A 12,997-nucleotide genomic window follows, 5' to 3' on the forward strand; every position below is an offset into this window, starting at 1 on the left:
TACCTTGACCAACTGAATTCCTGCTATGTTCCTCTAATGATGAGCTGGGTTGTTCAAACTAAAAAAACTTTTAACTCTTTTCTTTTTAACTTGAAATGGTCACTGCACCAAAATGATCTGCAGTTCACTTACATCTGAATCATTTGGGGTAATTGTTCAAATTTCAAACTCTTAGTTTCACTCAAGAACCCCTGACTTAGTATCTCTTAGGAGTAGGTTCCAGGAATCTGATCCTCAAGAATTCTCAACTAAGTGTCCTTTCTTAGCTCTTCTTTTCTCTTGGACCTTGGCCTCATCTCCTTATGTCTCTAAAGTGAATGATATTTTCTAGGTAAAAGATACAGCAGCAACAGGAATAAAAACACAAAAAACATCTGGTATGATCTTCTTAGAAATGTTAGACTGTGTTACTTTCCTGCTTTAAAATGCTCAATGGCTTCCCAATGAACTGGGAATATATTTCCATGGCCGCATGCCCTTCCTTTCTGATCTCATCCCCCATGACTTCATCCCTCTTGGCTTGCTATCCTCTGATTATGCTGGCATACCATCTCATTCTTGAACCTGCCAAGATTATTTCTGTCTGGGAGCCTTTGCAGTTACTCTTTCCTTCTGCAGGGAAAACATTTCCTTTATCTTCCCACTCCTGACTCCATCTCATCAACCAGATCTCAGCTTTGTTTTATCTCCTAAAGTACTCTCTGACTTCCCTTTCTTGTGTATGTATGCTTCCCACCCGTCATACTCTAGCATGTCAGCCCATTCCATTTAAAACTTACTTTCTGGCATTTATCACCATTTGAAATCAGCCAGTCAATCAATTAATCAATCTTTAGGTTCTTTGATTTTATTTATCTGTCTCCCTCCCCTCCACTCCAATTGAATGGGAGAAGAATCCTAGGTACTTGGAATACATCAGTAAGTAAAAGAATGGTTCCTCCTTTTATGGACCTTACTCATGTTCCTATCTGCTAAGCAGGCCATTTCATTCAATCAGGAGAACCTGAAAATTGTGGAGAACTTCTCCTTCATCCTGAATTACCTTATTCTTTATTTGTAAAATAATAGAGATATGCTTAAAACCCACAATTCATCTTAAACATGCAAATAAGTTCTTGTGAAACACACATTTCTAATCATCTCCTAAAATATCATACATTATAAATTGAATATCTTTCAGTACCATTTCCAAGAGGAAATCCTCTATGTAATAATAAAACTAAGAAAGTAGATGAATTCAAAGGAAAGAGTGGATGACAGAGATTATTCAATTAGAAAACTACAAACATCTCTTAGAAAGAGATATAATTCAGTTACTAGGTCATTAATTCTATTTTCTTTAACAATATCAACCTGCTCAACATTAATGTAAGAAAAAAATTACTTGAACAAACTTACATTCCAGAGAGAGGTATTTGTGTATAGAAAATAATATTTTGAAAATGTATCTTAATTCTATATGTTCGGAAATCTGAGGAATTAGTAAAAAAAAAATAGAACGATCTCAAGAAAAGCAGTTGAGATCATTCAAGATTAAAAATTCATTAGTAAATTTTATCAATGTATCCAAAAACAGATAAAACTAGTCATTTAAAACAAACCAAAGTACACGTATTTTTATACACCAGAAAAATATGATAAAGCTATCTTTATTTTTCTAGTTAAAAGAAAGGACCACTCTCCTTGCTATTCTGGGTCTTCTCAGGAGACAGAAATATAATATTTAATCCTCATTCTGTTACAGAAAGTAGCATGCCAATGTGAACAGGGCTAAGTGATAGAAAAGTGGGAGGTGTCAACGCTGCTTTTCTAAGCACCAATGGATGGTTTGGGAGTTGTGCTCTTTTTATAAACAATCCAAAAGCTGACAAGACAGGTAGACAGGACTGGCATTCTTTTGAATAGTGTAAAACCTGACTTCTATTTGTGAGTGGGGTGTGCAGATTATGCTGCACTTAGGAAACTGCTTTTCTTCCGAAATCTGGATCTTGACTCTACTCTCTATAAGAATGAATGCTTATCTTTGGGGAAAAATGGATATGTCTGATTAAACAGATGGGTCCTAGAATGCCAGGAATTACCCCGATTCCTCAGTTTACACTCTAGAGCACCAAAGCCCTCTGGATTGTCAAGAACCTCCCCTGCCCAACCCAGAGATTAGACTGGACTGAATAATCGTGGCACTGAGAAATGTGTTATTGGGGGATATCCATTTTCCATTAATTCCATGAATTGTCTGATGATAGGGTCACGTTTTAAACCAAAACCAACCTTGGTGTCAGGAGTGAGTTTCCTCACGGTGGTTTGGAGACTTGCATGACATTCTAATGCTGTGAGGTTGAGGCTAGGGGAGCATGGCTAGATACTTTAAACACCAAAGGTAAAGGCCAACTCTTTTTGATGCCTATTTCTTGGACTATTAAAAAAATGCACATGTACAGTTAACTTTTTTCCTTTTTTATATTCAAATTTAATGTACATATTTATCTTAATCCTTCATTAAATTCTAATACACCATTAAATTCTGATGGTGGTGTGGAGAATAAAGGGATGTGTCAATAACTGAACATGAGGTACATCTCATATTTACCTCTCCATTGATGTCCGGGGAGAAGATACTATTATAGTCCAGGATTCAAGGTAGGCCCATGGGTGATCTGTGGCCCAAAAGAACTAAAAGAGGTGACTGGAACATGTGATATGGATAAGCAGTTAGCTGGCAGAAAGATGGTATAGAAACAAATACTTGATCAACCTCCTTTTTCCCCCTCAATTAAAGTAAAAAAAAAATAACAATGGAAGAGAGAGGAAACAGATGCCTAGATCACAGTTCAACGCAGGGAAAGAAAAAAACCCTCAAAATAAATCAATTTTTTTTTGTCTTTTGCAAAACTGGTGACTTTCTAGAATTTGATATCGTATCATCATTTATCATACTTTCAGTCAAGACTAGCAGTAAGTAGTCAATCACATTCCGAGTGTTGAGCTCAGGAAAGGATCAATATTGATGCTCTGTATAAAGAGATAAGTAAGCTAGTACTTACTGTCTCTCTGAATGAAGTATGGTTGCCGGAGCAGTCAATAAAAGAAAAGAATACCAAAATAACAATTGGTGGGGCGTCTTAACTCAATAAGTTGCAATCTATTTGAAGGAATAATTATGACTGGTATAGTGAGTAAATCATGCATGGCCATTTCATTTTGAATTTTGTTAGAGTCTATTAAACTTGAAGATTTAAGTGATTTGACAACACCCTGATTTAATCTTGTACATATCCTGCTGCTCCAAAGGCAGCAGACACAACACAGAAGAGATGAAAAGAAATAGATGTGATTTGGAGCCTGGGTCTACAGAGGGCAGTTGTTAACAAAAGCAAGTCCTAGAGCCAGACGGCCTGGATCTGAATCCCAACTTCACTTACTCTCTCTAAGCTTAATGTTCTTGTCTATGACATGGGAATACAATTTGCATTTATAACAAGAGGTTATTGTGAGTAATAAACTAGATAATTTATGTAATGCACTTAAATGGTATATTGCAAGTGTTTAATAATGTTTAGAGTTTATCAGTAGCACCACAGAAGGCATTTATTTGCCCAGATAATTATATTCTAGGCAAGAAAAGAGTGGATTCTATAATAGGTCATAGGGCCAACCCACATGCTGTTCTTCCACTAATCTTCTGTTAAGCTCATGACTGCACAGGCAAAGCCAAATACAATCCCAACTATGTGTGTTAGTTTGTTAGGGCTGCCATAACAAAATACCACAGACTGGGTGGCTTAAACAACAGAAATTTATTTTCTCACAGTTCTGGAAGCAGGAAGTCCAAGATCAAGGTGTCAGCAGGGTTGATTTCTTCTAAGGTCGTTCTGCTTGTCTTGTAGGTGGCTGCCTTCTCTCTGGGACCTCAAAAGGTCTTTCCTCTGTGCATGTCCATTCCTGCTGTCTCTTCTTATAAGAACACTTGTCATATTGGATTAGGACCTCACCATAATGGCCTCATTTCCACTTAACTCTTTAAAAGCCTTATCTCCAAATAAAGTTACACACTGAAGTACTGAGGGTTGGAACTTCAAAATATGAATTTTGAGGAACACAATTCAGTCCATAACAGCGTGCATTTGCTTATTGTAAATAATGAAAGCATAAAATTTCTATTTTGAACATTTCATAATTTTCAATTACAAAGTAATTCAGTCATACATTCACTTTGTGAAAAATAGAAACACATAGAGTAAAATGTTAAAGTTCCTCTTGCTGTTTTCCCTCTCAATCAGAACATCTCTGGTGGTGATAGTTTAGTAGGTTTCCCCAGAAAACTTTTATAGATGTCTACATATATTGTAATATGTTTTAATTATGCATATCATGTATACAGTATGTACATATATAATATATATGATATATAAAATATATACACATATAATTAAAATTTGCCTTTTCTTTTTTAAAGTTAATAGAATTAGCCTAAATAAATTGTTGTCTGATGTACTTTTTTCACTTTACTTGCTTTTTCCTTGGTTAATTTTCCATTTCGGTAGACATATACATCATTCATTACTTATATGTATAACATATAGATTTTATAGATCATTATGTATGTAATATGTAATATATTGGAAATATATTACATAGTGTGGACACTGTCATGTGTTTCCCTATTGATAGGTATTTTGGATACCTCCAATTTTTCTTTATTTCAAACAATAATGTAGATAAAACTTTGCATTTGTGTGGGAAAACTGTTCTGAACTACACAGTTTTAGTTTTGAAAGAACCCACCAAATTACCCCTCAGTTTTCAGTCCCAACAATGATGTAGGAAAATGTTTCTCCATATTTTGGCCAGCAATGCATGAGATGAGCAGTTTAAATTCTTTTCATCTAACGTTGTTTTATTTTGGAGCATTTACTTATATAATTTTTGGCCCTCTGTATTTTCTTTTTTCACGAATTGTCTCTTCATATGCTTTTTTTCCACATCTTTTTCTTTCAGAGTTGAAGCTCTTTATATTCTGAATATTAATCTTTTTAAAGTGATATATATTGCTATTTTCTCCAGTATTTATTTGTATTTTAGTTGTGTTTGTAGTGCTAGTTACCTTTATGACTTTTGGGTATCATATCTTATATAAGAAGCCCTATCCAATTCAATATTCAAAAGTAGCTTCTATATTTTATTCCAGTATTTTAAGCAGAGGAGTGAGGTGCTCAGTGAAAGGTTCAGTTTAAATTTTGTCTCTGCCATTTATTAGCTTTGCAACACTAGGAAAGGCACTTAAACTCTTCATATTATTGATAATTTTATAACATTTTGCATTAACCTTTATTTGGACTTAATGACGAGTTTTACTAATTTATTTGTTTACTGTTTGTTTTAAAAATATGCTTAATGTGGGGAGGGGGATGGTAGATGAAGGTAAGTGGAATCCAATATATGGTGATAAAGGAAGAACTGACTCTGGATGATGAACACACAATGTGATATATAGATGATGTAATACAGAATTGTACACCTGAAACCTATGTAACTTTACTAACCATTGTCACCCCAATAAACTTTAATTATAAAACTGCACTTAATATTTGTTGAATTAATTATAAAATGTTTGACTAGTACGAACAGTTTTAAACATACATAAACATACATAAAACATACATAAACATACATAAAAATGTGTAAAAAAATAAAGAATACATAGGTAATTATATAGGTAATTATACACCAGTTTTATCAAATCTTAACTTTTGCCATATTTTCCACACCTATGAAAAAAAATTTCACGCACTGTTGAAGCCTTCTGTGCACCTCACTCTGATCCTAATATCTTGCCTCCTTCACTGCTACCACTACCGTGAAGTGGTGTGCACTATTCCAATGCAATATTATATATTTTAAATACACACATACATGTAAATATGTTTTGTATCTTTTTATACTTTAAGCAGGTAGTATTATATACATTTATATATACAGTACACACATACACAATTTTGCAGCTTGCTTTACTTGAGACTTATTTATGTTGATACAAGCAGCTCTGGTTTGTTTTTATACTTACTAAATATAATATTTCATTGATTATGCCATAACTTATCAATATACCATGGTTTATTTATTCTACTATTGACTGTGTCTATCAGGGGACCCTGCTTGCTGCGCCATGTGTCATGTAGGGTGGTCTGTGGGGTCTCTGTTCCCACGCCCCACATAAGAACGCAGCATACGGTGAGGCCAAAAAGGAACACCCACGGTAGGGGAGTCATACCGCTATATTCTTGCTGGCGGCTGGGTTGGAGACACAGGAAGCAGGAGCCACATTGTTTGCAACCCTCACTGCACTGCTTGCAGGCTCATCCACCATCTTCTTGCTAGCCCCCATATTTCTGCTGGCGTAGCCACAGCAATTATATTAGTGGCCAATAGCTCACTGGTTACAGCTGATGGCCAACTAGCCACAGCTGATGGCCATCCAATCACAGTTGATGGCCATTTACTACCTGAGCCAGCACCTTTCCACGTGAGACCGAGAGCCTGGAAACTGCACTCCTGGATCTGTCCCCACAGACTGATATTTACATTTCCAAATTTTGTTTTATTTTATTTTAGTTTTCTAACTTTTTGCCATTTAAATATCTCTGTGATGTCTTTTGAGAATATGCATTGGCTTTTCTAAGGTAAATATCTAGACATTGAACTGCTGTATCTTAGAATATGCACACCTTCAACTTCAACTGTTATTAATACATATCTAATTATAACCAGATTGTTTTCCGAAGTGCTGGAGCCAATTTTACTCGAACATGACCTTACATTTTTCGTGTTCTCCTTAACAGATATTTCCAAATTTACTTTCACAGGTCTAAAGTTTTGAGTTTCATATTTAAATCTTTAATCCCCAAAAGAATGGTTTTATCTCTGTAAGAGGTGAGAGAGGGATCCTATTCCCACATGGTTGATCAATAGTCCCGGCACCACTTATTGAGCAGCCCATTCCTTCTTCACTGGTTGTTACCACTTTAGTTATATACCGAGTTTTCCCAAAGGTATCACACTGTTTCTGGGCTTTCTACTAGGTTTCACATCACTATTTGTCTTTCCCTGTCTTATACCACACTGTCTTAACTACTCTGGGTTATTATGTTTTGCTATCTGAGAAGGAAAGCCCTCTTCTTTTGTTCGTCTCTCAAATTGTCTTGGTCCTTTCTCTTTTATATGAATTCGGGATGAATTTGGCTTACTTTACTGACCAGAACTGTCAGGGCCATTCAACTGATAGAGTATTTTTTGAAGAATAGGGCATTTTTGCATAATTTTTTTCTTTATTTCTCCCTGTTGTCCTCTCCCTCTCTTTCTACACAGAAGCATTTGGTCGATGGATGTTGGAATTCTTAGATGTATAATCTATGCCTCATCTCCTAACTCTTCTCTCATACTTTTAATCATTTAGCTTTTATTTCTTTACTTATTTACATGGCATATCTAGTATTGATTTTTCAGCTGCATTTAATTTTATCTTCATCCTCCTTATTGATTATTTAGTAATTTCTCTCTCTTAGCAGCTTCATTCTTAATGGATGAGTTATCCTTTTGAATCTTTCAGAAGTTACTAGTTATGCTTATTTTCAAATGCTCTTTGGATACTCGGCACATTGATTTTTTTGTTTATAGATTTTATTGGCTTTCCTTCATATTTTTTATTTTTCTCAAATGATTGCTGAATATTCCTTGTCTATTATGTCTATAGTTGATATTTTAGATTGCTGTTGGCAAGGGGAGATTATTTCAATGTTCAAATGAAAGTTGTCTTGGCAGTGAATGCAGATTCAGACAATGAGACCTCACTCCTTGAGAGTGTGCATGTATGCGTGTTTGTACCTGTATCAGTAATATGGCCAGGTTAGCTTTCTTTTAGGCAATACTTGTTATGTATCTTCTATGTTCAGAAACATTGCGTCCTGCCCTAGGTCACCTGGAGCACTGCCCTGCTTCCATATCCCCAGGCTTCCATTTTCAAAGGGATCTGGTGGGGAAGGCAGTTCTGAGTCAGCTTCTGGAAGCAGACGACAGATATATCCAACCAGGAGACCCATAAGTCACTTTTTCTAGGCCCTGTTACCTTCAAACTCCATGTTATTTCATTATTTAGCTCTGTTCCCTTTTCCATCAGTTTATTGTCACCAGAGATGCCTTTCTGTTCTGGTGTGCTGATGACACATTTCCTAGATGGACAGGATAGCTGAGGACTTGTTTTTATGTTATTTTGATGTGATTTTTTGCAGGGAGGAAAGATAAACCCAGACAGCTTGAACCAAAAAGGATGAGTCAACAATTTAAAACTGAGTGATATACATCATTTATATTGTGTTGTGTGCAATGATTAGGAGCAAATGAGATAATATGTTCTCTGTTCTAAAAAGAACCTTGTCATAGTTATGACTGTATTTTTCATAGGACTTAGAAAAATAAGTATTTTTACTGTTGAATGATTCAAACCACTTTTTCTCAAAAATAGATTTGTTCCTCCAAAGTACTTAGGTACATGTTCTAAAAATTTCCATTTATTTTTTCAAATTTTCTCATATAGTGTCCCCCCAAATTCTCCAGATATCATTTCTCTATTCTCTGAAAGCTGAGAAAAATATTTTCAGCTTTTTAATTTTAATGCCATATTTTTTTGCTATCCTCTTCTTTCTAACTTGTAATTCCCATGTGTTAGACCAATTGTAATGGATTGAATGTTTGTGTCCCACCCAGATTCATATAATGAAGTCTTAATCCCCAACATGATGGTTTTCAGAGGTAGGGTCTTTCGGAGATAATTAGGTTTAGATAAGATGATGAGTGTGGAGGCCCCATAATAGAATTAGTGTCTTTATAAAAAGAGGAAATGACACCAGAACGTCCTTTCCCCATTATGTGAGGATACATAAGAAGGCAGCTGCCTACAAGCCAAAAGAAGAGGCCTCAGAATGAAACCAACCTTGCCAGCCCCTCAGAATTGGACTTCCCAGCCTCTAGAAGTGTAAGAAATAAATTTCTGTTGTTTAAGCCACCCAATCTATGATATTTTATTATGGCAGCCTCACGTTCACTAAGACACCAATAAATGTTGAGAATTCCTGGAATAGGATATCCACAGTGGCACCTCAAGTATAAGGTTCCGAATAGAGATTTGGGGGTGATTAGTTCCATTTTCAGCCTATACTCAGCACTTTCTCTTCTATTTCATTTATAATTTTGTGCTCCTATAGGACAACAAACATGCCTCTTTTCTAGAATTTTTCCTTTCTCTTGTATTTAGACTTGTGAGTACCTCAAGAATACTTATATTTTCATCCTTAATATTGTAAGTAGAACAATTTCTGAGAAAAAGCAGTCACTCGATAATATTCTCTTAAATGAATGAATCATATATTAAAAACTACATATTTCTGTGCTGCATCAAGTATAAATGGCTCAAGCAAAGGGAATGTTTTTTTTTAAATTATTTTGAATCCAAATAAAATTTTAGACAGCTCTAATAGTTAATATTCACATAAGAAAAATCTCTATTATTAGCAACTAAAGGTCTTGCTTCTGAGTTAGTGGTTAGCTAACAACCTTGACTTAATCACATTACTGTATTGTGTATTCAGAACAAAGATCTGCCTCAGAGAATGTTTTAACATGTTATTTCAGGTTTTGATATGTACACTGAGCTTTGAGAAAATACGTAGGTTCTTTTATTGCATTTTGAATCAAAATAATAACAAGCAATTAAAATTTATGATTGTGAGCGATAGAGAACTAGGAGAGTCTTCCTTTATTATATTTTCTTCCTACGCAAAAATCATTATAATTGCTTTGAAATAAACACAAATGTGACTCAGCAGTCTTATCAGTTATTGTTTCAACCCCAAAGATTTACTGCATGGTCCTATGAGAATCATAAGTAGCTAAGGAACTCATTTAGGAAATGACGACAACAAAATAACCTTTTGTGTCCCAGTGACATGGGCTTACTGTGGTTATTACTAGAAAGCTATCGTGACTGCTGAGGCCTGCACTATTGTTGGATAATAAGAGCACCTCACTTATATTCAGCATTGTTTCTATGTGATAAATCACTGTGACTGAATTACTAAGATTTAATCTTGTTTGAAATATACTAATCAGCTAATGGGTGCTGTGGTTTATTTGCTGGGTAAAAGTGACATCACAATTGTTTCACAGTCTTTATTAAAAGATTGAGGGGGTATCTCTATGAGGGAAATGATTCTCTATTGCCAGTACTTTAAAAAAATCAGAATCAGTAAATAGCCAGGGGGACTTTTGATTGAAACTAAAAGATCTCCAGGATATGACTCATGAATCAACGTTTTTGATAAGTGTAAACTTTATTTCTATCAACCTCTTTTGCCTACTGCCTATTTCTCCCTCCCCATCAGTGAGGCACTGTGCACCCTTGAGCACCATACAATTATTTATATACTCAAGCGCAAGCACACCTTGGTAAAGAGGATTTGAGTGACTTCTCAATTAAATTGAAACTGAAATATTCAGAGAAAGTCCAACAATGAATTGCATTTATAACCAGTCTTAAATTATGTCAAAACTTCCAAGTAACATTATACCTATTTCTATAATTTTCTCTCCACCAAACAATGTGTGGTTACATAAGCTGCACTTCATCCAAGTAATAAAATGTGGATGTAGACTATGAATGTATCCCAAATTTATTATATTTCTACAATACACTATTTTCTCCATTTCAAGATAATTAGGACATTCATCATTTTTATTCTTTTATTCTAGTTTGTGTTAGGTGAAATTTGATTATTTCTCAGAACTATCTTGATTTTATTTTTTTGCCAAGTGACAGGTTTACTTTTGAGAACCTACAGATGTGTTCTCTTAAAATTGGTAAATTAAAATTTCTTGCTATTCTTTCCTGAGACTTTATCATTTTGGTGAGCTCTTAAAATTGGCAAGTCAGTAAACCAAACTCCTCCTCCAAAGCAAAGAATCCATGTGCTGTGTAGATCTGCAGACACACATTCGAATCCCAGCTCCAGTTAATACTTGCTAAACCATGTTTGTAAGTCATTAAACTAGTGTAGCTTAATTTATTAAACAGACTACTTCCTGACCTCAATGTGTCCTCTCTAAAATAAACCTGAAGTATTTTGTGCTTTGTAAGTACCTCATAACAAGTTTGATAATAAAACAGTACAATGCAAAAGAACTCCATTAAAATTGCATTACTAGAGGCAAATAATCAAATTTTCATAAGTGTAGGAGTAGAAAAATACTAAAAAATGCTATTAACTGGATACTAAACTCTAAAGGTTTGAAAACAAATGTGATAAAAGTTAAAAAAAAAAAGGAAACCATACAGGGTTCCATTTGTACTTTTAATAAAGTAACCCAGGTATACTTAAAGACTTTAATCTATATGTCCAGTTTCACAGAAGTATAAATTTGTAAGATTGGAAGAGACTTCTGCAACTGTTTAATCCAATTTCTATCTGACTCTCATTGGATACTTGAATCCTTTCCATCTTCCCCTTGACAAAAGATTATTTAGCTTCAACAGAAATACCTTTAAGGATACACATACTTCACTAACTACATTTAGCTGCTGGAAAATCCTTCCAAACTCTGCTTCCTTGTAAATTCTTGTAAATTCTACTCATGGATACCTTTTTTGAGCATTGAGGAAATAGGAAACAAACAAACAAAAAACTAAAAACAACTGGCTTTCAAATGTTTGGAGATAATTATCACAGTCCCAAATTTCTTATTTCTCAAGATTTTCACTTTCTTTGTGGAATCCCATGGCATCATTCTGTGTTAGCATTCACTGCTAACCATGATCCACTTTGTACATATCCTTCTGAAAGTCTGGTGTCAGATTGTGTCAGACTTCAAGAATGGTCGGAGCAGTCTGGACTTGAGCAGGATTAGCTAATATCCTCTAGGCTCTGTTATATTGTGAAATAATAGTACTCTATCTGCCATGACTTAAGATGAAAGTGTTATCCTTTCTTGTGTCTCTCTCAGAGCCTCTCAGAAGATGGATGTCTTTATTCATTTACTCACTCATTCAAGAAGTACCTTTGGAGCACATACTAATTTCCAGACATTTTCCTATGTGTTAGAGATCAATAATAGACAAGACAGAGTTGATATTTGCCTTTATGAAATTTACAGTTTAGGAGAAGAGAGAGAAATACAAATAATATCACAATTTAGGAATTGCAAAGTAAAAAGTCAGGTGCTAAAATAGTAGTAATGTGGTAAAGGGAGGAATGTAAGTTAAATTAAGGGGTCCACAAATCCCTCTTTGGGGAGGTGAGAGGTACGAAGTCATCAATCATGTATTTAAAGTTGTCCCCTGTCATTTTGCGACTCCACTGCTCCATGTTTGTTGTAGTGTTACCCCTCTCGGGTGGCTGTCTACACTGAATGTCCCCCCCACACACACTCCCCCGCTCACCATCCCAGAAGGGCTGCTGCCTTGCTCAGGTGATCAATCTTCTACAGTGTGAAGTCTGTCTGTGCTGCTCAGCTCTCACCAGGCTTCCTACTCTAGAGCAAAGAGTTTTCTTTGCATCCAGTACTAGTTTTAGCCTAGGGTTGCCGTAACAAATTCCACAAACATGGATGGCTTCAAACAATGGGAATTTATTGCCACACTGTTCTGGAGGCTAGAAATTCAAAATCAAGGTGTCAGCAGGGCTATGCTCTCTCTGAAGGTGCTAAGGAAACATCCATCCTTGACTCCTAGCTTCTGGTGGTTGCTGGCAATTATTGGTCTTCTTCTACTTAAAGACATCACTCTTATCTCCGCCTCTATAGTCACATTTCTCCCTGTGTCTGTGTCCAAATCGTCCTCTTCTTAGGACACCAGTTATTGGATTAGGGCCCGTTCTAATCTTGTAGGATCTCAAGTTGATTACATTTCAAAGTCTATTTCCAAATAAGGTCACAATCATAGGTAGAAGGTAAG

Source organism: Rhinolophus hipposideros, assembly GCF_964194185.1.
Source record: "Rhinolophus hipposideros genome assembly, chromosome: 1".
NCBI classification, from domain to species: domain Eukaryota; kingdom Metazoa; phylum Chordata; class Mammalia; order Chiroptera; family Rhinolophidae; genus Rhinolophus; species Rhinolophus hipposideros.